General features: G+C 36.3%; 1 non-coding gene across 1 annotated transcript; it reads right to left on the reverse strand.

The window, feature by feature from the left end:
- Nucleotides 1–22277: 22277 nt before the first annotated feature.
- On the reverse strand, nucleotides 22278–22384 carry LOC120580770 (small nucleolar RNA R71). Its single transcript, XR_005646528.1, has one exon. It is a non-coding gene; the product is annotated as a small nucleolar RNA R71 (small nucleolar RNA).
- Nucleotides 22385–27436: the final 5052 nt, after the last annotated feature.

Below are 27436 nucleotides of genomic sequence, written 5' to 3' on the forward strand. Positions count from 1 at the left end.
GTGTATTGGTTGGGGTAAATTATTCACCATTCTTCCATTGGTAACCTAGTTGTCACCTTTTATGATTCACGTTATTTCTAATACATTTAAATATTGTTTTCTATGTTTAGTTCAATAAAGGTGATAAATTATTTAACACTAATAACCATATTTAAAATATTATCTCTAACTTTAAGAAATATTGAAAAAGACATTAGAAAAAGAAATCGACAAGGATTTTCAGTCCCTTTTCTATACGTTGTAAGTGTCCCATTAAATATACCAATTATTAAAAAGTGTTCGTTTAGATAACGATTGTACAAAGTCATATGAGTATATGTTGTACATCATAAAAAGCTTTCTTCCAGAATTCATTCTCTTGCAATGTGTAAAATTTGGTTGCCAAGTCTTTGACACAAAATTGAAAACTAATTTCACATATTCCACTACTAAAAAAACAAAAATTAGTGAAGGATATTTAGTGAGGGAAAAACATGAAATCCCTCTCTAATTCTGTCACTAAATTTTACGACCAGAGAATTTGTGAGAAATTTCATTTTTTCCGTCACTAATTTCCCTTGCTAATTTTGCCTTTTCTAGTATTGTTCATAACAGCTCATTATTCAACTTTTTTCTAGTAACTTCTAGAAATAATTCTATTGTAATGTGTGAAATTTGATTGTTAAGTGTTACACTAGAACAAATGAATTATTCAACTTTGCTATAGTAAATAAATCTTAACCATTCAAAGAAACATAGTTGACTAGAACAAATGATATGATGATAGTAACCAAAATGACTTATAATGCACGCTTTGCACACGCAACTGAAGGAAAACAAACAAATATACATTATACAGTTTCGTTTGGCTTGTGTAGTAGTAGTGAAAGTGAAACCTACCTATGTTTTTTTTGTACTATTTTTAAAAGTATAAACAAAAGGTACAAAAATGGGGTCAATAGAAAGGGTTGAACACGATGATTTAGGGGAAGGAGGGGACAAAGTGGGGTCCATGTCACGTAGACAATGGCTGAAAAAGAGGCAAGGTAATGTGATTGAGGGACCAAGGATGTCAACGAAGGAAACATAGAGGTGGTTTTCGTTTTGGAGTAAATACGCGTAGCCCAACCATGAAACCCAATTCTGGCTTTAATGTTGGGCGTCGAAAGTGATGGGTTGTCGGCATACCCTTCACTTGGCTGGCTCTTTTGTTTTGACAAAAAGAATTTGCACGTGATGGATGGAGATGACAATGTTGTTGCCAAATTCATTCCTATGAGTATGTGATATGATACTACTAAGGGGAGAGGATTGTCTCCGGTGATAGTCGAGTGCAGTGAATTTCCATCTCTTAGATTTGCAATGAGAGGGAAAGAGAAAAAAGAGAAAAGATGTATTTAAGGGTGGGGATTAAAACTGGAGAGAGTCCAATGAAAACATCGCTCGAGGGGATCCATTCCCACTACTAAGTACTATCCCTCTTCTTTTAAGTTCTGATTCAGAGTGAACCAAGATCGACGGTCTCAGAGACGGTTGAGTGGCTGAATTTAAACCGCTCCGAAGAAGGGTTATTAAGTCAATTAAGTGTTGTGAATACGGGGTTTTAGGGTTCAGAGAAAGTCGTGTCATAATAGATTATAGAAAGAAAAAAAAAAGTAGGGTTTTATTTGTGAACACCAATTGAATGGTTGTTCGTGAAGACAATTGTTGACGGATCAATATGTAATCTTCATTGTCCTCGTGAGCTTAACTCGGTTAGTATTGACAATGCATAGTGTATGCAATGTCCGGGGTTCAAACTCCGACCACCATAAAAAAATATGTAATCTTCATCATACAATTTAAAGTGCATTTTAGGATTGCTTAAGTGGAACCTTTAAGGTATCTCTGTTGAACAATTTATGCAATGAATAAATTTTGTTGCATTTTATCAACAAATTGCTACCAAATGTTTTTTTTAAGGTGCTTCCGAATGTTATAGTGTAATTTTGTTGTAAAATTACAAGCGATACAACATTATCTAAATCAGATAGTTTTTTTGAGAGCTATTATAAATTAGATCGTTAAAAAAGAATTGAGGGAGTATATGTGTTAAGGTTTAATTGCACTTTCCCCCTATCTATCTAAAAGAGGGGAGATGGAGCAAAAGATGAGGTGCAAAATCGCCCAAAAAAGAACAGGGGGTGCAAAATCGCACAGTTGACAAAAAGATAGGGGACAAAAGTGCAATTAAACATAAGATGGTCCATCTAACCAGAATGGCGGCAAAAGATGGAGTGCAAAATCACTTAAAAAAAAGAGGCGGTGCAAAATTGCACAATTAGCAAAAGATAAAGGGGAAAAATGCAATTAAGCTTTATATTAACAGCGAAAATTTAAAAAAAAAAAAAAATATAAAATTCTAACACTTTATTGTTTATTTATTTTTTAGCGTTGCAAATAATTTAAAAGACACTTGTAGGGCATCGTGTTGTGTTTCTTTTATTTTAGGAGGTCTTTGTGTTGTTCCTATCATCATCGATACATTGTTGGCGTCATAATTAGCTTTCTAATTTGGATAAGGACCATGACAAATTATTCGATATTCGTTGTTCCTTCTGCCAAGAGTACGTCAATCAATAAATATTAGAATATAAAAAATAGAGTACGTGAATAAAGAGAATTAGAGAAACATGGAAATGATTTTGTAGTCGCTTAAGAAAATGATTTTGTAGAATTTATTTATTCTTTGATAAAATAAACGATAGAATTTAATTATATTGTACCATTTATTCCGTACCAAGCATTGTAAAAAAGATTTGCCCATATATTAAATTATATCTTACCATTTATTCCGTACCAAGCATTTTAATTTATAGGGTTAATAGTGTTTTTCACCCTTGTAATATATGTCATTTCCGGTTTTCGTCTCTATAAAATTTTCGGTTTGATTTGCACCCTCGTAAAAATTTTATTTTCCGAAAAACACCCCTAATAGGCCATTTTCAGAATTTTTTTCAAGAAATTTTGGTTTTTAAATGGCCTATTAAGGGTGTTTTCCGGAAAATAAATTTTTTACGATGGTGCAAATCAAACCGAAAATTTTATAGGGGCGAAAATCGGAAATGACATATATTACAGGGGTGAAAAACATTATTAACCCTAATTTATAAGAACCAACTTATGCTACACATAAGTAGCTGAGCGAGTATAACCAGTTAATAGAGAAATGATATTTGAATATCCATTTTGTGACAATTTTTGCTACAACTTTCTCTCCTATACCAGTATTATTTTTTACTTTATCTTTCTATTGCTTTGATTTTAGTGTAAATACCTATTTTTTCTTTATAAATTATGATTGTCCCCATAAGTTGTCAATTAAAGGTTGTTCAAATAACACTCCTCTAGTTAATATTAACACCAAAAGACAACAGCCAATTCCTTTCAAAAATCACATCTATGTGTTTGAAAGGCAAACAAACTAAATCCAACCCAAAGTCCACCCCACCAAAATTTATAGGACAATTCACACAAATTAAAGAAGTAGTCATCGAGCCATTGGTCGGGGTATCTATAACACCCTAAATACTAAATGCAATAAATCAATTATTCAAAAGAGTTTAGATACTACGTCATTATTTTCTCAAAACATGCATAAACTGATTTTCATAAAAACTTGTAGCGCAAAATCTTCATACATAAATATTTAAACAACATGTAATCATCTTCAAGTACATGAATAATAAAATCTCAACGGCATTTCTCAAATCTCATATACATAACAATTGTCTCAGCAAATAAATCCAACAAGAGATAAATGCATAAAAAGTAAAAGGTCCCGACACTCTTAATCAAAGCCCTCTCCAAAGCAAAAGATAAGGAGGTAGCTCCAAGCTAATCCTCAAGCACTCACAAGCAATAAGAACTTGATCATGCACACCGTCTACAACATTTATACAAATGGGTAGGCGGTCAACCAAACGACCAGTGAGGGTTAGATAATATTCCACATAATAAGATATAATCAAAGAAGCATTCAAGAATTTCAAGTATTACATACATACATATTCATCATCCTAGAATACTAACATCATGCGAATATTATCCTAAACTCAATTACAATATAAGTTCAAGCATATCTCATTCTTTAATCAAATCATCATCAATAATTTATTATTTTTAAAACATTATCTCAAGTGTACTAGTATCAACAAGCAAGCGTGTTCAGGTACACAACTTGACATAAATCACATTATCCACCAATCACACAATCAAATATGACATGTTTCACACATCTCATGTGCATGTAATGCTCTAGACTCGACTCTACATGCATGTGATACAATTTAGACGTCGGAGGTAATTTTACCGATTTATCCCACTACATATTCTCTACATATATCCACTTATTCTCTACATATAAGACTTATGAATGCATGGATGCCAAGTATTGACTCTATATTTTCACCACATTGCATTATCAAACAATACATCCTCACATCACAATTATCAAACACTTAATCATATCTAACTATTCATCATCAAGTATCTGAAAATGCGGGGCACAAGCATCTTTTCCTACTTTTACTTTGGGCGAAGCTCGCACTTTTAGCTCAAATCCAGGTAGAAACTCTCACTATAAGTACCGATCTTCCCCATTCATAATTTCTTGTTCAGAACTGTGGAAGTTCAAGACAAAGGCAACTTGGAGCTTTTAGAGAGTTTCTATCTTCTCCTTGATTATTTTCTAGGTTGTGCTCTACCGAACCTAGGATGTAATTGGTTGGTAATTAGAGAAATAAGTGCCTAGCTAAAGGAAATCAGTTGTTGCCTAATAGAACCATTATCTTGAAACCATTAGTAAAGTAGGCGTAGATTAGGGTTGCTCGTTTGTAGAACTACTAAATAAGCTTAGAGAGAATGTGTTATGAGTGTCCTAAGTTCATAGATGGACAGACTTAAGGGAACCTTGGCCTTCATTGCCTTAGGAAACACTGGAAAGCCAATTTAAGTTTACGCTTCAATTGCATTTGAATTAGCAAGACCCCGCACATAAGGATCACTATGCGATCAGCAGGTGCACTTAGCCATTGGAGGGATATACCAAAGTAGGTTAGTAACGTCACAACGGCTTCATAACTTGTATAGTCTACCTAAGATAAATAAACACTACATTATTGTCATTTAATATCAAACAATATAGACAGGAGGAAGAATCCTAACTGCTGCTTACTTTTCTACAACCAAAAACAGGTAAACTTGCTCTATTGCAAACAAATAAAAATTGCAACCTTTCTAACCTTTATCTTTTATATCATCAACATACAAAAATAAGTAACGAGAATTGTTTGGACGAAACGACAATCCTTGTGTATACGATACTTTACTTGTCACTTTATTACTTGGTAAATGATTTGGTACACTTGCCTCGGAATCCCTGAAGTGCAAATTGTTACCTAGAACCCTAAAAGAAGCCTCCCTCAGATGGTACATGAACTTCCCATATTTCTCGATGGTGGGTTACCAGGACATGACGCACAAACACATCCGCCAGTTCGCCTCCTGTAAGCACCGCAAAGTTTCCTCCACTAGCATCTTCAACATCCATCAAGGACCTAACAAGCACCTCCAAGAGTACCTCGTCCGATTCAACAATGTAACCATCAAAGTTACCAACCCTAATCAGGAGCTGTTCATTTGTGCTTTATAGAACGGTCTAAGGTATGGCGAACTTAATGAGTCTTTAGCAAAAAAAAGGCGGACTCGTTGGAAGAGATCATGTCGCTGGCCGAATGTTACATCAAAGGAGAAGAGAGCAACGCAGAAAAGAAGGCAAGAAACGCCAAGGAATGAGACCAGGGTGGGATGAAGAAAGGCTATTACCCACCCACCAACTGAGACCGGGGGCTTTCAAAAAATATTATTGCACGTCAAGAGGGTTAATGCCGAGATAACCTCCAACAAGAAAACTACACTACTCTCAAAGCCAAGAGGGAACAAATTTTTCAGGAAGTTTACCATTCTAAAATCCTAAGTGATCCCCCTCAGCCGCAATCCAAGGTCATGGGCGAAGATCCTGACGCCTGGTGCAAGTACCACAAGATGAAGGGACATATGACCGATGACTGCATTCACTGAAAAAATGAAATTGAAAGTCTTATACATAATGGGCGACTAAGAAGATATGTTAAAGATCAAGGCGAAGGCAGTAAGAGATGCAATAACGAACCCAAAGACTCAAAACAAAAGAAAGGCGACGATGAAGAACCTCCCGACGAACGCCACACTTTAAACACCATATCTGGCGAGTTTGCAGGAGACGGCGAGTCCAACTCTTCAAGGAAAAAATATGTCAGACATGTGATGTTCCTGGATTACACTCCCGACGCAACTCAAAAGGACGAACCTGAAATCACCTTCACATCCAGAGACAAGGAGCGTGTTTGACCTCATGCAGATGATGCCATGGTGATTACCTTACATATGTTCAACTAGATCGTGAAAAGAGTCCTGGTGCACGTGAGTTGGACCTCGATGTAGAGCAGCTTCAAGTGCAACACCCTCTTTCAATTATTTGTTTTATTTAATTATTTAATTGAGTCTAGAATTTATTAAGAAGAGTTTAGAATATATTTATATGATTATGTAATTTATTAAGTGGCTTATTATATTATTTAATAGAATAAGATTTGAAAATAAAATAATATTGGGTTTAGGGGTTGTTATGAGATTTTAGAAAGTTTGGGGGGGGGGGGGGGGGGGGGAGAGAGAAATAAGATAATATAGATGGTGGAGATATAAATAGGAAAGACCTAGTTTAGAAAAACATAACGTACGATCAATTTTGGAGAAAAGGGAGAAAAAGCCAAGAGAAGGGAGAAGACCTAGAGGGGCTGCGATTTCATCTTATAAGGTAAGGGTGAGACTAACATTCAATCTTATTAAGTCTGTAATTCTGATGATTAAATTTAACAAGGGTGGGATTAGTTTTGGAGGATTTGAGAATTAGGGTTAGAGTGAGGAATTGATGAAAAATTGTTAGATTGATGTAGAAAGAGTAGATAATCTGATGAATTAAAGTAATAAGTGGTGTTCATGTTGTAGAATAATCATAGGTTAAATTCCTAATCAATTTTTGAGTTTGGATTGATGAAAATTGGGATTTTCGCTTGAAGAGTCGGTGTCTAAATGTTTTTGCAAATGAGTGATTATGTGAGGTTTTGGAAACCGATTTTTGGGTGGTTGAAACTGGAATTTTTCTGTAGATTGTGATAGAGCTATTTGTCAGGAGCGCGTAGGCGAAAACGGCATCGAAAACGGGTTAACGGTTTAATTTTTAGGCGCGAAAACGTGAAGGGTGAAAATCTGATGTTGTCGAAATCATGAGGTGATTCTAGTGATCATGAGGCGATTTCGACAGAAAATCTGTAATTTTAGTATGTCTGATGCTGTCGTGAGTGACTTATTCCTCACTGAGTCTTAGGATGCTCTGATACGTAACGGGATAAGATCTTTTGTGGCTATTTTCTATTTCTTTACGTATTGTTTATGTTTTAATAAGGCCTGAGTGCCAGAGACTTATCTATGTTAATGAATTTAATCCGCTGCAAAGTTTGAAATAATATGTTGATGATTTTTGGAAGGATGATTTGTTAATTATCTCATTTATTATATTTTAGAAGTGTAGCATTCCGTTAAATGTTGTTTACTCTGATAAATATTTATGAAATTTTTAAGTTGGGAAAACGGAGTGTTACATCAGGCACTTCAAGGAACCCTACCAAGCTTCACAGGATAACAGGTGCACGTGAGGGGGCATATCACTCTCAAGAGAACTTTCGGCACAGGAAAGGACGCCAAAACTATCTCGGTCAAGTATCTAGTGGTGAATTTTCCAAATTTTTACAATATCATAATAGGGTGTCCTTCTTTTAATTTGCTCGGTGCTTTCCTTTCTGTAACACCCCGTTTTCCCAATATCAAAATTTCTTTAAGAACATAACATTTATCAGAGTAAGCATCAAAACAATGGGATATCACATATAACGTAATCCAACAGTTAAATAATAATTTAACCAATATCTTAAACATTGCAGCGGAAAATCATAATCATAATTCGTAAAACGTCTTGGCACGCAGGCCCAACAAATATCTCAAAAGAGTTTATCAAAGCATAAGCAGTTCACGTAAAAGAATGAAACATGTTATAGCATATAACCCCATCCCGTTACGTATCAGAGCGACCTAGACGACACAGTGAAGGCAAGGCCACTCACGACGGCAACTACACACTAAGCACGATCACCTGCAAGTTACCCATACGAAGGGCAACATTTTCAAGCAGAAGGTGTGAGATTTCATAACAAAATAACATTAATCAATGTAATTGCGAATCATAAATTAACCTCATAATCATTCCTTTATTAACTTTGCATAAATGCTAAACAGTTATCACGTAATCATATATCCAATCATTATCAACAACATAACATAATCAATAAGCACTTATCACGTAATCACATATCCAATCATTATCAACAAGGCATCTTAATCATGACAATGTGACAATGCTCTTAGACTCCTTATATGCATGTGGTACCAATCGTCATCATAAGTATTAATATACTTTAATCGTGCGGAGGACAAAGCTCCTATAAAACGTGCGGAGGACAAAGCTCCTAATATTCGTGGTGAGGACTAAGCTCAATGATATGCTATGCATGGACACATATGAACAAAACATCGTAATTAACTTATCAACATGCATCCAATAATTTGGAGCTAAACGTCATCATATAATTATGCACTTAGTTAAATAACGGAAGCAGCATAAACAGGTCACATAACAAGATGATATCATTATATCAAAGCACATAATTTGTATCATTATCACATCTTCTTATCTTACATGAATATACAATACAATAGTTCATATTCAATTAATATTAATATAACTTAAACAGCTCTACAGTCTGCATTAAACGGCATCACTAGGTCTCATTACCAGTTAGGGGTTCACTCATGATCAGCAGGTGCGACACAGATCGCACAAAACACATAACAATTTCATTCTGGTTGTACTCGCGAGGCGAGAGTTCTTACTCGCCATGGCGAGTATCACTCAACTCCCAAATTAAGCTTGTTCTGGGTTTCCTCTGATCCTACATTCATTCCTAATCATTACTAGGTATGTTCAGGCACTCAAAGGCATGCGAGGTTCAACTAAACAGGTCGAAACACGAAATCTAACATACACTCTGCCTTAGCTCGCTATGGCGAGTAAGGTGGCTCGTAGTGGCGAGCTGCGTCACACAACTCGCGAGGCGAAGGGGATTGCTCGCCATGGCGAGTTGAACCAAACAACTCGCGAGGCAAAAAGGAAGGGCTCGCGTGGCGAGCGATGAAGTTCATCACTCGCGAGGCGAGGATCATCACTCGCCAAGGCGAGCGATGAACAGAAGCTCGGGCAGACTAGGGTTTTTCTCAAAAATCCATCATACAACATGGTTCAAAGCTTGGTTTTGATCCCAGAATTCATCCTAAACATATTCTAAGGTTAAAGGACGGTTCTTTCATCAATCTAAACAAGTTTTACCGTTTGATCATCAATTTTTAGGGTTTTGACCTAATTCCAAAACTTTTCTAAATCAATCCTAACTTTGTCAACTAATCATCAGAATCACAGCAATTAACATTATTGAATTATTAGTCTCACACTTACCTTGTATGAAGAAAATCGCAGCACTCTACCTTGGTTCCTCTAGACTTGGCTTTTTCTCCCTTTTCTCCAAAAACAGTCGTACATACGTTATGTTTTTCTAAACTAGGTCTAACCTTTTATACCTCCTCTTAAATACTTATCTTATCTCACTTTCTCCCCCAAAACTATCTAAAATATCAAAACAGCCCTCAACTAAATATTTTATATTATTTTCAAATCTTTATTCTATTTAACAATAAAAATAAATCTCATAACCTTATCAAATCTTTCAAAACTCGTAACTTATCACGTCATCAATCAAATCACTAAAATCATCGTAAATCATCAAAATCATGCTTATACTATATAATTATAATATAATCGCCTAAACTCGATTAAATAAACGATTAAACGAAAGTGGGCGTTACACTTTCCACCAAGTACCTCATCATAAAATACCCTCTAGAAAACGGGAGCACCAAAACTATCAGAGGTGACCAGAAGGTAGCCAGAGAATGCTACCACAACAACCTCAGACTACAGAAAAGCTAGAAGCGCCCTCTCATCGAGGTCGTCCATAGTGTCCAAATGGTCGTCACTGGCAGTCGTGACGACAGCAAGAAAGCTCCACCTATACTTTAAGTATCTAATAGTACATACGCCATCCTTCTGGCCGCCGTGGAGGATCAAAAGGACGGTTGAATGGATCCCTTTCTTAAGTATCTAATAGGCGCTTTCAGACCCTCTAGTTAAGAAGAAGTCGCCTTAGTTAAGAAGCAAGCAGCAAAATACAACATGGTAGCATGTAAGCTTTGAAAACGGGGCCGATCAAGGCCAATGTGGAGATGTTTGGGAGAGGATGAGACTCATTTGGTTTTATTAGAAGTACACGAAGGGGTATGCAGGAGTCCATCGGTGGGTGAGCTCCTACTACAAAACTACTCAGGGCAGGGTATTATTTGCCTACACTATTGAACGACTGCGCCAAATTTGTGAAGTGATGCGACAAATGTAAAGCCCAACTTCTATTAAAGCAATAAAACACCCGAATAATACAAATATTCAAGAAATAGACGTCACATCTTCAATAATCCTCAAAACATGTTTACTAAAAATTTTAGAAAAACGTCGCAGCGGATAAATTTCATAAATCTCCCATAGCCATGTCATATACCTCAAAAATACAACACCAAAATAAATCTCCAATCTCAACAACATAGTCAATAAAATAAAAGATCGACATCCTAAATCAGAACCTTATACTATGACTTCAAAAAAAGATAATTGAGGTAGCTCCCGCTATCCTCAAGCACTCACCAAGCAAGCAATACACTATTCCTGCACGCTGTCTACCCATTCATACAAATAGGTAGGCGGTCAACCAAACGACCACTGCGGTTAGCTTCACAACATCATAATCAAGCATAAACAAGCTTAAACATTCAAGGATTCATGCACAACACATATACATACTCAACATTCCAAGAATACTACCATCACATATATATTACCCCAGTTCCAACATTAATCATGTTGATAGACGTTTGGCAAGTGTACCAAATACTATCAAAGTAGTAAAAATATCGTTCCCACAAGGACTGGTTTTAATCTCAATAATTCAATTACGTTGTAAGTAAGGATGTATAAAAGTTATTTTGATTTGCCACTAGGCAGTTGATTGGTATGTTTGCATAAAAGTAACGACAAAAAGTAAGGATTGATTTTTAGAATAAGAGAGAGATGAGTTTAGGTCTTTCGAATCATCTATGTTCCCCTAATCGGTATACTGCACCTATTCTTGTGAATGCTTTTCTAGTTCCACAATAGTTAACAAAATAGTCTGAATCAATCCCTTGAGTTAGGACCCTCTTATAGGGTTATAGCCCCTAATTCCTTAGGTGGTATAATAACCTTCGAAGGTTTAAGCACGTTAACCTAATATCACTAATAAAGGATTATCCATTCCTAGACTAACCATGTTTATTAAAACAATACAATTAGGTCTAATCGAAAGCTAGGGTCAGTAGTCATTCGTTCTCACTAAATCATGTTTATATTTGATCAGGAGCATTAAGAACAATTGAATTGAATAAAAACTAGAATGTCATTCACAATAAATAGAGTTTCACAGCAACATGTTTCAATTAGGGTTACAAAGAATCATCTTAGACTACAAATAACATAATCATTAGAGGAATCAATACATACATGAACAGGTAAAAGGATGAAGAAATCGCCTTTCTAGCAGTCTTGTAGTCTCAAAATCGCACTTTGCTCTTCTCCATTCGTAACCCTTATCTTTGGAATAGACTTCAGCTTAAATTTGCCATCGTGACACGTTTTTCCTAACAAAAAGCATGTTTTTGGTCTTCTAAAATCGTGTCACGTTTTTACCAAATCATGACACATTTTGCTTCTTTGCATTTTCTTCAATTTTTCTGTTCTTTTTGCTGCAAAAGTTGCCTTGTGAACTCCAAAATCTGATCAGTTTACACAGAAAATTACATAATGACAAGATGTCATAACAACCCCAACCTAGCTCATCACAACCCCTTTCAATGTCAATGCACACTTTGAGGTCTTAAAGGTTATAACGGGGATCAGGTGAAGGTGGAATAATATTTGGATAAGTAGGCTACACAACATTTGAGTTAGGCATTTCTACGGAAGTTAAACAAAAAAATTTCAATTCATCCTTCATTCACCTTTGATTTCAATGTTTTGTTCCTTTTTCATTATGTTTCTTTTAATACACCATTTTGGCATATTTGTTTTCATGATAGTGTTCTTTTTCTTTTCTAATCTCTAGTACCCCCACCCCAAACTTAATTGGTTGCAAATTCCAATAGCAACCCCAAACTTAATATTTACTGATAGATTTTTTAGCAAGTGTACTAAATACTATCGAAGTAGTAAAAATATCTATCATTCCCACGAGGACTGTGTTAATCTCAATTTAGCAATAAAGTAAATATTTAAGATGTATAAAAGTTCTTTTGAATTGCCACTAGGCAGTTGATTGGTTTGATTGCAATAAAAGTAAATAACAGAAAATAAAGATAGTTTTGGAAAGAAAAAGAGAGAGAGATCAGGTCTTTCGAATCATCTATGTTCCCCTAATTGGTATACTGCACCTATTCTTGTGAATGCTTTTCTAGTTCCACAATAGTTAACAAAATAGTCTGAATCAATCCCTTGAGTTAGGACCCTCTTATAGGGTTATAGCCCCTAATTCCTTAGGTGGTATAATAACCTTCGAAGGTTTAAGCACGTTAACCTAATATCACTAATAAAGGATTATCCATTCCTAGACTAACCATGTTTATTAAAACAATACAATTAGGTCTAATCGAAAGCTAGGGTCAGTAGTCATTCGTTCTCACTAAATCATGTTTATATTTGATCAGGAGCATTAAGAACAATTGAATTGAATAAAAACTAGAATGTCATTCACAATAAATAGAGTTTCACAGCAACATGTTTCAATTAGGGTTACAAAGAATCATCTTAGACTACAAATAACATAATCATTAGAGGAATCAATACATACATGAACAGGTAAAAGGATGAAGAAATCGCCTTTCTAGCAGTCTTGTAGTCTCAAAATCGCACTTTGCTCTTCTCCATTCGTAACCCTTATCTTTGGAATAGACTTCAGCTTAAATTTGCCATCGTGACACGTTTTTCCTAACAAAAAGCATGTTTTTGGTCTTCTAAAATCGTGTCACGTTTTTACCAAATCATGACACATTTTGCTTCTTTGCATTTTCTTCAATTTTTCTGTTCTTTTTGCTGCAAAAGTTGCCTTGTGAACTCCAAAATCTGATCAGTTTACACAGAAAATTACATAATGACAAGATGTCATAACAACCCCAACCTAGCTCATCACAACCCCTTTCAATGTCAATGCACACTTTGAGGTCTTAAAGGTTATAACGGGGATCAGGTGAAGGTGGAATAATATTTGGATAAGTAGGCTACACAACATTTGAGTTAGGCATTTCTACGGAAGTTAAACAAAAAAATTTCAATTCATCCTTCATTCACCTTTGATTTCAATGTTTTGTTCCTTTTTCATTATGTTTCTTTTAATACACCATTTTGGCATATTTGTTTTCATGATAGTGTTCTTTTTCTTTTCTAATCTCTAGTACCCCCACCCCAAACTTAATTGGTTGCAAATTCCAATAGCAACCCCAAACTTAATATTTACTGATAGATTTTTTAGCAAGTGTACTAAATACTATCGAAGTAGTAAAAATATCTATCATTCCCACGAGGACTGTGTTAATCTCAATTTAGCAATAAAGTAAATATTTAAGATGTATAAAAGTTCTTTTGAATTGCCACTAGGCAGTTGATTGGTTTGATTGCAATAAAAGTAAATAACAGAAAATAAAGATAGTTTTGGAAAGAAAAAGAGAGAGAGATCAGGTCTTTCGAATCATCTATGTTCCCCTAATTGGTATACTGCACCTATTCTTATGAATGATTTTCTAGTTCCACGATAGTTAACAAAATAGTCCTAATCAATCCCTTGAGTTAGGACCCTCTTCTCAAACTACAGCCCCTAATTCCTTAGGTGGTCTAATAATCTTTGAAGGTTTAAGCACGTTAACCTAATATCACTAACAAACGATTATCCATTCCTAGACTAACCCTGTTTATTAGAACAATTCAATTCTGTCTAAGTAGAAAGCTATGGTCAGTAGTCATTCATTCTCACTAAATCATGTTTATATTTGATCAGGATATAAAAAGCATTAAGAACAATTGAATTGAATAAAAACTAGATTGTCATTCACAATAAATAGAGTTTCACAGCAACATGGTTCAATTAGGGTTTACAAAGAATCATCTCAGACCTAATCAAAGGAAATTAGCTAGACATGATTAAAATAATAAACAACATGGTAAAGAAAATAACCCGATAGAGTTCCGTCGTTGCCGCCGACCTTGCTCCCGGTTACTTTTCAATCGCTACTGTTCTTATTGTTTCTCCATATCATGTGCTCATATTTCTTTTTCTCCCTGTCGCATGAATGAGCGGCTCCTTTTCTTTTTCCAAAACGTGATTCACTATGCCGAGAACGTGAATGCCTCAAAGCAGTGATTTTTCTTTTCTTTTATAGCAGCAACTCCCTTAATTCTTCCTTTTAGGTCACGTCACATAGGCCCATGCATATCTCATTTTTATTTTTATTTTTTTATATTTACACCACCTATGAATTACACTCCATTGTTAACGTGGCTGTTTTGTATTAATCATATAGGTTCCTAAAATCGTGTCACGAAATAGCCATCGTGACACGTTTTAACCAATGTCGAATGAACCTCATCTTGTGTTTCAAATCGTGACACGTTTTCGACAATCGTGACACGATTTTGCGTTCTTGAAAATCTTCTATTTCTCTTGATTTCTTTGTTGTTTAAGCTTGCTTGTGAACTCAAAATATCATGAAAATGACACTAAAAACAGTGAATGACTGACTGTCATCATTTATCAACATTCTACAATGCCTAACTCAGAAAAACAATGAGGGATAAATCCTAAAAGTCTCTAAGCTTGTAATGTAGTTTGTCACCGAACAAAAAGTTCTAAACCTACCGGCTCAGTTTGGCTAAAGAAAGGATAATTATACAAATATAAATAGGGTAGGCTTCAAGAAGGCTCACAGGACCATACACTTTTGCCTCGGTGTGCTAATGACAAAGATCAATCGACGGTAGAGAAAAATTGCAAGTTCTATAAATGTAAATGCATGGAACACTCTTAGAAGTAAATTGAAAAATAAATTTCGCCATGAAACTTACAATTATGATATCTGGGAGTTGTGACTACCTATCTTTACTACCGTACACTTCGCCTTTGAATAACAATTCACCCCTCCTTTTGAACTTTTGGAATACCACTTGAACAAACATTTGTTACTAAACTGGAAAAAGTCAATTAAACAGGAAAATTCATCAATAGACAAGTGAAAGAACAATTACAACGGGGGAGTAAATTGATTTAAACTTAAACAAAGCAATGAAATTGTTCGAACATAAAAATGAAAGTACATCAATAAAAGTGCTGAAACAAAAGCAGAAAAATAAAATGAGTTGGACCATCAGTTGTCCACTCAATGCTCCATCTCGTCCTCGGGAATCCAAGTGCTAGGGTTCTCCCCAGCATAAGAGTCCTCACCAAAGTAATGCCTCGACCTAGCACCACCAGCAGCAAAGTCGGCTCTGATCTCCTGCTCTCTATCCTGAGCTCGACCTCTAGTGACATCAAAGTAGTGGTCCATAGCCTCCTTGGACCTATAAAATCTCTCAAAAGAGCCAGTCATAGCCCTCCTGTTGAGGCAGACAGCCTCAGAAAACTCCTGCCCAAACCTAGGTCTGTTCCACATCTTCTAGTCGGACACCGCATTCATCCAGTTAACATGGCCAAATATGTAGTCCAACATCATAGGAACTCTGCTGGCTGCTCCCCTCTCCTAGTACATACTGAGGCGGCGGTGGCTGTGGTTGATGTTGTGGCTGTGGCCGTCCGACTGCTTCCATAATCTCCTGCATGTGCTCCTGGTAGTCCTTGACAAAGCTATCCATATATGTATCATTCAGTGGCTTCATCACCGGTGCACTGAGATCATTAGAAAATATGTCTCACTCCTCTTCCTCACAAAGTGAGGGATGTCTTAAGTGAGGGATGTCTTTATTTGTACCTGAAGCAAACATGTAAATATTGTTGGCAATCAACTCACCAACATTGATGGGTGCCCCATCCAGAATATCATAGAGAGTAAGCAGGCGAGGCAGTGGAATCTCTGAAGTACAGGTGGTGCCTTCCAAAGTTTGCACCACAAAAGATGCCCAAGCCTTAGCATAAGGCTTGAAGTCAGCCCTCAAGAGAATATGTGACCTTCCATGCCACCGAGCACCCTCCATACACAATTGAGCCTTAAGCTCCTCCCACTTCTCATCATTCTAATCCTTGCACTCAACAATCCTCCTCTGAACATCACACTCCTCAGGTGGAATGATCTCCAACAAATCATTGATCTTCGCAGGGCTATAGTCAATCTCCTTCTCCTTGTAACACCCCGTTTTCCTAACTTAAAAATTTCACATATAAATCAGAGTATTTCAACATAAACAGAATGTCACACTTCTTTTCATAAAATCATAAACGGAATAAAATAATTATTTATCCTTCAAAATTCAATAACATAATATTTAATACTTCGCAGCGGAAATTATTCAACTTTTAAAACATCTTTGGCGCCAATGCCTCAACCTTAAAGTCATTCCAAAAAATGTTCATGATAATTCATAAAATAATACGTAAGGAATAGAAAGCAACAATAAAATCTCATCTCGTTACCTTAATTTAGATGAACGAAGCTCTACGATCTCTCCGGTTCTTCACTTGGCTACCTTGGCTCTTCTCCCTTTTTCTCCCCCAAAGGCTTGTTTTCACGTGAAATGTTTTTCTGACCTATGTTTCTCCTATTTATTTCCTCAACCCTCTTTATCTTATTCCCACTTATTCCACTAAACTCTTCTAAATTCCAAAACAGCCCTTCATTTCAATATTATTTTATTTTCAAATCTTATTCTAATGAATAATAAAATAACACCACTTAATAAAATAACAACACACCACATAATCATCTAAATCACATAAATCATATAAATACACTCCAAACTCAGTAAAATAATCTAATAATAAAATAGGGCGTTACACCCCTCACATAAGAAACATACTTAATCCCCATGAACCTTGCATTTGCATAGAACTCAAGTGCCAATGTCTTGTTGGCTTGAGGGAAGATCATGCTAATCAGGGACTCCCACCCTCTCTCAGTGACAACTTGGAAGAACTCAGGGTTGGGCGTTACTTCCTTGTTTCAACCATGGTTAGGGTTTGGAAATTTTTTGAAGGTTAGGGTTAGGATTTGTGGTGAAGATGATGAATTTGGGTTGGTTGTTGATGATGATGATGGTATATGGTGATGGTTTGGTGAATTGGAGATGAAAAGATGAAGATTTTTTATGGAAAAAGGTTGAATTTTCATAGGTTAAGGTTCTGGGAAAATTTTGGCAGAGTTTGCCTACTTTTGGAAGTGGATGGAATGAAAATCGTGTTTGGTGTATTTATAGGCTGGAAAAATCGTGTCAGGTTTGGCCAAAAACGTGTCACGATTTGGTTTTGAAACGGTCAGAATTGGAAAACCACAAAAATCTTCTCACGTTTGGGCTTAAACACGTCACGATTTAAAATTTTGAAAAATTTTCTTCCTAGAAATTGTGTCACGATTTGGCCAACGTGACACAATTTAGCTTGCAGAGAGACACCAATTTCTAACTTAGAAATTTTTTTGAGAAGTTCAGAGGGAGTGAAAATCGTGTCACGTTTTGCCCAAAACGTTTCACTATTTTGCACAGTATTGGAGATGAAATTTTTTCTTCCTCTGCTTGTTTTAGCTAAAATATTTGTGTTATTGATTTTTTTTTGAAAGCAATAAAAGTTAAGAATACTACTTGCAATAAAATGGGGGGTTGCCTCCCACAAAACGCTCTTTTACCGTCACTAGCTTAACTGCCAAGGACCTTAGAGGTCCGTCACAATAAGTCTTACCCTTGCATTTGGTAGGTCGCCACCCAGATATGGCTTAACTCTGCGTATTCACCTTGAAACTTCTGTCACCTTCAGGTGTCATCAATTCAACGGCTCCATGAGGTGACACACTTTTGACCAAGAACGGTCCAGACCACTTTGACCAATCCTTAGACCAATCCTTCCTATTTGACGCAACTGTCTTTTCTAGTATCTATTTCAGCTGACGGTTTGAAACCTCTACTTGACCACTAGTTTGTGGGTGATAGGGAGTTGCAACTTTGTGCCTTATGTTATACTTTTTGAGCACCATTTCAAGAAAATTATTGCAAAAGTGCTTCCCCCCATCACTGATCAAGACTCTAGGTGTTCCAAACCTAGTGAAAATGTTCTTCTGCAAGAAGTTGACAACAGTCTTGGCATCATTAGAACCACAAGGTGTCGCTTCAACCCATTTTGTGACATATTCAACACAAACAAGTATATGGAGAAAAGATTAAGAGGAAGGGAACGGTCCCATAAAATAAATGCCCCAACAATCAAAGGGTTAAATTTCAATGATTCCTGTTAAGGGCATCTCATTCCTCTTAGAAATGTTACTTGTCCTTTGGCCTTTATCACACCGCTGAACAAATTCTTGACAATCCTTGAAAAGGGTTGGCCACCAGAAAACACTTGGCAAAACTTTTGTAGCGGTTGTATCTCCACTATGGTGGGCCCCATAAGCTGAGCTATGGCAGGGCCACATGATACTGTTAGCGTCCTCACCTGCAACACAACGTCTTATCAAATCGTCAGTGCTTACCTTAAACAGATAAGGATCATCCCACATATAGTGGTTTGCATCGTTGAAGAACTTTTTCCTCTGATGATACTGAAGGTCATCAGGAACTATGTTACCAGCCTTAAAGTTCTCCATGTCATCAAACCATGGCTGTTCTCCAACAACAAACAACTTTTCGTCAGGAAATTCAGCCATGATGGCTCATTCTTTCTTTGTCACCTCGTTGTTTTCCAACCTTGAGAGGTGATCAGCCACCACGTTCTTTACTCCGTTTTTGTCACGAATCTGAAGATCAAACTCTTGCAAAAAGAGGATCCACCTCAACAGTTGAGGTTTTGAATCCCCTTTTGTCAAGAGATACTTAGAGCTGCATTATCTAAAAAACAATGACTTTGGAGCCTATTAGATAAGAACGAAACTTTTCCAATGCGAAGATTACTGCAAGTAATTCCTTTTCAGTTGTGGAATAGTTCACTTGATTTTTGTTTAAAACCTTGCTTGCATAGTAAATTGCATGGAAAAATTTGTTCTTGTGTTGGCCTAGGACTGCACCAACAACATAATCACTTGCATCACACATAAGTTCAAAGTGTAAATCCCAAGAAACTCTATCTTGTATGCCTTTAGCACTTATTTTATGCCCCAAAACTATACCTTCAGTTACCATAAAATGACATTTTTCCCAATTTAAAAAAAGGTTAGTTTCGGTGCATCTTTTAAGGACAACATCTAGCTAGATTAAACAAGCATTGATCAAAAGAGTTACCAAACACAGAGAAGTCGTCCATAAATACCTCGATGTTCTTCTATATCATGTCAGAGAAGATAGAGAGCATACACCGTTGAAAGGTTGTCGGTGCACCACATAGCCCAAAAGGCAGTCTTCTCTTGATCTTCCGGGGCTACCGCTATCTGATTATACCTCGAATACCCATCCAAGAAACAGTAAAAGGCTTGGCCAGCCAACCTCTCAATGATTTGATCCTTGAACGGTAACGGAGAGTGATCCTTCCTTGTTGCGGTATTCAACCTCCGGTAGTCTATACACATCCTCCAACCAGTGACGGTACGGGTGGGTATTAATTCCTTTTTTTCATTAGCCACCACCGTCATTCCACCTTTCTTAGGCACCACATGAACATGACTCACCTAAGAACTATCAGAGATAGGGTAAATCATACATGCATCCAGCAACTTGAGAACTTCTTTCTTAATCACTTCTTTCATTGTTGGGTTTAGTCTTCGTTGAGGTTGAACAACAGGTTTGTATTCAGCCTCCATGTGAATTTTATGCATGCAATAAGCCGGACTAATACCCTTTAAATCTGAAATTTTTCACCCCAAAGTTCCTTTTTTATCCCTTAAGACCCTCATCAATTTTTCTTCTTCTAAAGGTGTCAAGGTACTGCTGATGATTGCTGGTTTAGAGGCATCCTTACTAGGAATGACATCCTTATTATTTCCTTTTTAAGATAGTTTACTACAAATTGCATCTTATTATATTTCAGGAATGAATATTGGATGGATTGAGTCTTGGAGCAAAAGAAAGGGACTTGGAGCTGATTCGGTACGGAAATACAAAGATTGGAAGACAAAATATGTCTCCCCTAAAGTCAGAAGCTTGGCACGGCCCGTGCTAGCATTGGCACGGCTGTGCCACCCTCCAGAGTTGCTTTTGCTGCTTTTGCTTAGATTTTAAGCTACTCTATTTTAGCCCGTAGTCTCTTGTGGAACATTCTAGTAATGTAATTGCTTAGATTTTAAGTCGAATGTATGCTATAAATAGAGTAGCTAGTCATCACAAATATTCATCTTTTCTTGGAATGCAATATGTGACAATTGTCTTTCTAATAAAAGTTCACCTTTACTTTCTTGTTATTTACTTTTATGTTTTCTCTCTTCTTCTCTATGTCTACAATGAACGTTAGTGAGTATACTTCTCTTTGTCTTGGGATTGTTGGATAAGTCTAAATGACATAATCCTAATCAAACCAAGCTCTAAGCCTTAATCTTATGTAACCCTAATTTCTTATATAAATTCACCGCTTTAACATGGATCAACCATTATCAAACTGTGGAAACGAAAGTGGAGGGTTTGATAATTGTTTATCCATCATCTCAAATATCAATTCATAAAACGAAAGTGGAGCTTTGATATTCGAACAAGTGAATTTAGACAAGGATTTCAAAGGCAGCGAAATAGTCTTTGAAATCTTTGAGACATATAGTTTCGATCTTCAAGGGAACTAATAATGATCAAGTCAGCGAAATAAGCTTGGTTGTTAGAGGAACCAAAATCTAATAGTAATCAAGTCAGCGAAATAGGCTTGGTTGCTAGAGGAACAAAAGAGAAACTGTCTTGCGAAATGAGGTCTAACATAAAGTTATAAGCTTATAGTTTGGTTTGTGAAGGACTTGTCATTTAGATGAACCAATAATCCCAAGGCTTTTATCTTTTATTTTCTTTTATTTCAATTAAAAATACAACTTTCTACCTTCTAAACTTTCTATCTAATCATTGTTAAAAGTTAATTGAATTCATAACTCCCTGTCAGAACGATACTTTTATTACTACTTCGGTAAGACCGTGCACTTGCGGTTTTATCCCATCAAGTTTTTGGCGCCGCTGCCGAGGAGTTATTGCAATTTGATTAATTTTTTTTAAACGATTAGACTGAAAAAAAAAAATCTTTCTCTATATTTTTATTCTTTCTTCCTCTTTTTATTTCTTATATTTTACCGTTAACTTCTTGGGTTCTCATTCTTTTATGCGAAGAAACAAAAGTCTTGGTGAATTCGTTCCCGAGATCGAAAGATTCTTACATAAAAGAAGATGACAAACACATAATAATAACGATATGGTTGAGGAACGTGCTCTCAAAGAGTATGCAATCACATCTTCTGATGTGCCATACGATGCTATTGTGTACCCAACGGTTGAGGGTAATAATTTTGAAATAAAACCTGCACTTATTTCCTTAGTGCAGCAGAATCAATTTTTCGGATCACCCACTGAGGATCCGAATTTTCATATTTCAACTTTTCTAAGACTTAGTGGAACTTTGAAGGCAAACCAAGAGGCCGTAAGGCTGCACCTCTTTCCTTTTTCCTTAAGGGATAGAGCTAGTGCTTGGTTTCATTCATTGACAATTGGTTCTATCACTTCATGGGACCAAATGAGGCGATCTTTCCTTGCCCAATTCTTTCCCCTTTCTCAAACCGCTCAATTAAGGGCGAAGCTTTTTCAATACAGTCAAAAAGATGGTGAATCTCTTTACGATGCGTGGGAGCGTTTCAAAGAAATGCTTAGGCTTTGCCCCCATCATGGTTTAGGGAAGTGGCTTATTATCCACACCTTTTATAATGGTCTTTCGTATACCACAAAAATTTATGTTGATGCAGCTGCAGGTGGAGCTTTGATGAATAAAACTTACAGAGCAGCATATTATTTGATTGAGTGCATGGCACAAAACCACTATCAGTGGACAAGTGAGAGACTCATCACTACTTCTTCACCCTCTAAAAAAGAAGCAGGTATGTACAAAATTTCCTCCCTTGATCATCTAACTGCTAAGGTTGACGCACTAACACAAAAATTTGATACAATGAATACTAGTGTTGTCACACCTGCTCCTGTATCACCTCCTTGTGAAGTTTGTGGAGTATTTGGCCATATTGGCATTGATTGCCAACTAGGTAGTGTAAACTATGCTCAATATAATCGAGGGTTTAGAAAGAACCAATTTTTTTTATCAAACCCCTCAAAATCTTTTTGGACAACAAACAACACCACCCAGTTATGCAAACAACCAAAGAGTCCCTCAAAAATCCAGCTTGGAAGTTTTAATGGAAAATTATGTTATAAATCAATCCGAGCAACTCCAAGAGCTTAAAAACCAAACTGGATTTTTGACTGACTCTCTTGCCAAAATCACATCCAAGGTAGACTCCATAGCAACTCACAATAAGATACTTGAAACCCAAATCTCTCAAGTGGCCTAACATGTGACTGCTTCCTCTCAAACCACCGGGATCTTCCCAGGTCAAATTGAAACCAACCCCAAAGGCCATATAAGTTCTATTACTCTTAGGGATGGTTACCAATTAAAGGACCCCATTGTGAAAATTAAGAACAATGAGGGAGAGATAGGAAGTGATGAGCCTCAAAGTGAGAAAATTATAGGAGAGAATGAAAAGCCATTTGGTTTACCACCTCATGAGCCTAAAAATCCATTAGCACAAGGTTTTGTCAAATCCAAGTTCGATGACCAATTTAGAATTTTTATTGAAATACTTCCAAACAAATTGCCATCTAAACTTAAGAATCCAGAAAGTTTTCCCATACCTTGTGTCATAGGATCCGAAAGCATTGAGAAAGCCATGTGTGATTTGGGAGAGAATGTCAGGTTGACGCCGTTATCCCTTTGGGAAAGATTGGGTATAGGGTAGAGAAACCTCTTGATTGTCAAGCTAATGACTTTAAACGAGCGCTTCATGGGAGGCAACCCACGGGTTTAATTGCTTTTATTTTGTTTGTTTTTTGTTGTTTTAAGTTGTTTTGTAGGTATTTGTCCAAATATGATGCGAAAAATGAAGAAAATTGAGCCTTGCATCTCTAGAAGCTTGGCACGGCCAGTGCCAGTGATGGCACGGCCGTGCCTGTAACCTAGCCATACTTCACCAACTTCCAGGAAGTTGGCACGGCCGTGTCATGGTCCCAGACCCTCTTTTACCATTTTTTTTTCACTTTTCTTCTTCTTCCTTCATTCTCAAACACAAACTTCCCTCATTCTTCAACTTCTCTCTAAACCTCCATAACATCAAGCTTTAAACCTCCATATCTATCTCCATTCATCATTCCAACCATTTACCACCAATCAAAACCAACATTCATCCATCCAAACACCAAATTCTAAACCATTAATCCCTAACCCAAAAACCAAAAAAAATTGTTCACCAATCTCCATCATTAAACTCATCAACCTCACTTAAACCCTGACCCATCACTAAACCAAACTTTCCAAACCCTAACCTTCCCTAAAACCCAAACCAAGTCAACTAGGTCAATGGCATCAAAAAGGTAAGGATATTGAAAGCTCTAGAAGTGGTGCAAAGAAAAAGAAAGCAATAGTGAAGAACCATGGCATCAATTTTAAAGATGACAAACAAAGGAGTAGGTCTAAAGATCTTATCTCTCAATCTATTTATGCTTGTAGATACACTGATAATAATGCTATGGATAGACTAGGAAAAAGGTAGGGAATGATGAGGACTGATGAGCTATTTATGTTATGAGACATGCTTTATAACCACCATGTTAACATTTGCTATTATTTGCTTGATTTTCTTGTTTCAATTGATAAAAAGAAACCAGATTATAAGGGTGATATAATGGTAGGTGGAATCATCACTTTTATTGCTAAGAGGTTTAGGGTGAGTGTGAATCAAGGGATCAAGAGGATAGAGGAAAACTATTATCTAAACTTATATACTCTCACTACTTTGTCCTTCCTTAGAACCCATGACCCTACTCACAATTACCAATATGAATGGAGAATTATTAGAGCTAATTGTTTGACTATTCTACCTAATTCGGACATTACTATTCCGGAGGTGGTGGAAAATTTGCTTTATGTTGGTACTAACCCACAGGTACAAGATGATGGTGATGAAGAGGAGGTAGGTGCACAACACCATGAACAAAAATCCGGTGGAAACTATAATGATGAACGGTGGGCATGGATGCAAACCAAAGTTCAAAGAACATGCACCGAGCAACAAAGACAAGGTGTTGAAATGATCGGGCTAAGAAACGATGTCCTAAGGGGCAATCAAAATACATGAATAAAACAATCAAATGTTCCGATACATGATGCAACACCTTCACCTCCAAGGTCCACCTTATGGACTTCAATACAATTGTGAGCTCTCTTCTTCCTCTACTCTTCTATACTTTTCTTCTTTCTTCATCATCATCTTCTTCTTCTTCTTCTTCTTCTTCTTCTTCTTCTTCTTCTTCTTCTTCTTCTTCTTATTCTTCTTATTCTTATTTTGAATCATTGAGGACAATGCTTCTCCTAAGTGTGGGGGGAGCCTAATAAAGTGTCTTGAGTCGTAGTGTTACCAAACTCCCTTGAACTTTATTCTTTTGTTTTGTTTTATTGTGAAAGACATGGTTAAGTAGCTTATTTTTATTGAAAAATATCATGACATAAAATTCTTATTGTCTCCTCTTAATTAGTTAATTCTTGTACATGAAAGTAAACTCTTGTGCTTTAAGTTTTCTTGATATACCCACATCTTGTTTTAAAGTGAATAAATTCTCCAATGAGAAAAGCACCTAGTTGCAATCCTTGAGTAAGTGTATGAATAGGTATTTTAAGGAACACGTTCTAACTTTAATGGTAACTTGGACCCTTAAAAATCTTCAGAGTAAAAGTAGTATAAGTTTGTGTGGGAATAATTCTAATGTGCTAGAACGTGTAAACCAAAATGGGGCAGAAGAATATCACCAGCACGTGGAGGAAAGGATACCCCCTCACTGACTTCCTAAATGTGGTGATGACTTCTCAAACAAATTGTGCTTAAATTAAACCCTCTAAAAAGAGGAACTTCCTAAGTGAAGATGAATAAGTTGTAGCACTACTTAGGGTGATCATGGAAACTTGGAGGAAAGGATACCCCCTCACGGACTTCCAATGTGAAATGATAGCCCCTAGGCATCTACAAGCCCCCAAGTATCTAAATTGTCAAATCTATCTAAGCTAACTCCCATCTCTCTTATATGAAATGAAGAAATGATTTTTCTCGGTCACGTTAGTGTTAAGGTTAGAACCTGTTCCTCATAATATCTATCTTATACAGGAGCAAGAAAACGGTTGGACTACACACACACACTCACTTAAGACTTGTTGTTGGGTTGAATAAGGAATACTTGAAGTTGTGATTAGTGTACATTGAAATGAAACCTCGAATGAGACATAAGCTTTTATTTGAATTGTCATATATTAATCTTTTTGTTGCTGCTATGTTTATGCCTTTTGCTTGAGGACAAGCAAAGATTCAAGTGTGGGGGAGTTTGATGAGTCATTTATTATCTATTTCTAGATATTATTTAGTTTAGTTTTAATTAGATTTTAGTTTATTTTATATTAATAATATTTCCTTTTTAAGATAGTTTACTACAAATTGCATTTTATTATATTTCAGGAATGAATATTGGATGGATTGAGTCTTGGAGCAAAAGAAAGGGACTTGGAGATGATTCGGTACGAAAATACAAAGATTGGAAGACAAAATATGTCTCGCGTAAAGTCAGAAGCTTGGCACGGCCCGTGCTAGCATTGGCACGGCCGTGCCACCCTCCAGAGTTGTTTTTGTTGCTTTTGCTTAGATTTTAAGCTACTCTATTTTAGCCCGCAGTCTCTTGTGGAACATGCTAGTAATGTAATTGCTTAGATTTTAAGTCGAATGTATGCTATAAATAGAGTAGCTAGCCATCACAAATATTCATCTTTTCTTGGAATGCAATATGTGACAATTGTCTTTCTAATAAAAGTTCACCTTTACTTTCTTGTTATTTACTTTTATGTTTTCTCTCTTCTTCTCTATGTCTACAATGAACGTTAGTGAGTATACTTCTCTTTGTCTTGGGATTGTTGGATAAGTCTAAATGACATAATCCTAATCAAACCAAGCTCTAAGCCTTAATCTTATGTAACCCTAATTTCTTATATAAATTCACCGCTTTAACATGGATCAACCATTATCAAACTGTGGAAACGAAAGTGGAGGGTTTGATAATTGTTTATCCATCATCTCAAATATCAATTCATAAAACGAAAGTGGAGCTTTGATATTCGAACAAGTGAATTTAGACAAGGATTTCAAAGGCAGCGAAATAGTCTTTGAAATCTTTGAGACATATAGTTTCGATCTTCAAGGGAACTAATAATGATCAAGTCAGCGAAATAGGTTTGGTTGTTAGAGGAACCAAAATCTAATAGTAATCAAGTCAGCGAAATAGGTTTGGTTGCTAGAGGAACAAAAGAGAAACTGTCTTGACAAATTAGGTCTAACATAAAGTTATAAGCTTATAGTTTGGTTTGTGAAGGACTTGTCATTTAGATGAACCAATAATCCCAAGGCTTTTATCTTTTATTTTCTTTTATTTCAATTAAAAATACAACTTTCTACCTTCTAAACTTTCTATCTAATCATTGTTAAAAGTTAATTGAATTCATAACTCCCTGTCGGAACGATACTTTTATTACTACTTCGGTAAGACCGTGCACTTGCGGTTTTATCCCATCAAATAGCACTACAATTCTCAGGAAGAACAATGTTTTCATCATCTTTAAGTCTTTTTCTTCCAGTTAATAGC

Source organism: Medicago truncatula, chromosome 5, assembly GCF_003473485.1.
Source record: "Medicago truncatula cultivar Jemalong A17 chromosome 5, MtrunA17r5.0-ANR, whole genome shotgun sequence".
Lineage (NCBI taxonomy): Eukaryota > Viridiplantae > Streptophyta > Magnoliopsida > Fabales > Fabaceae > Medicago > Medicago truncatula.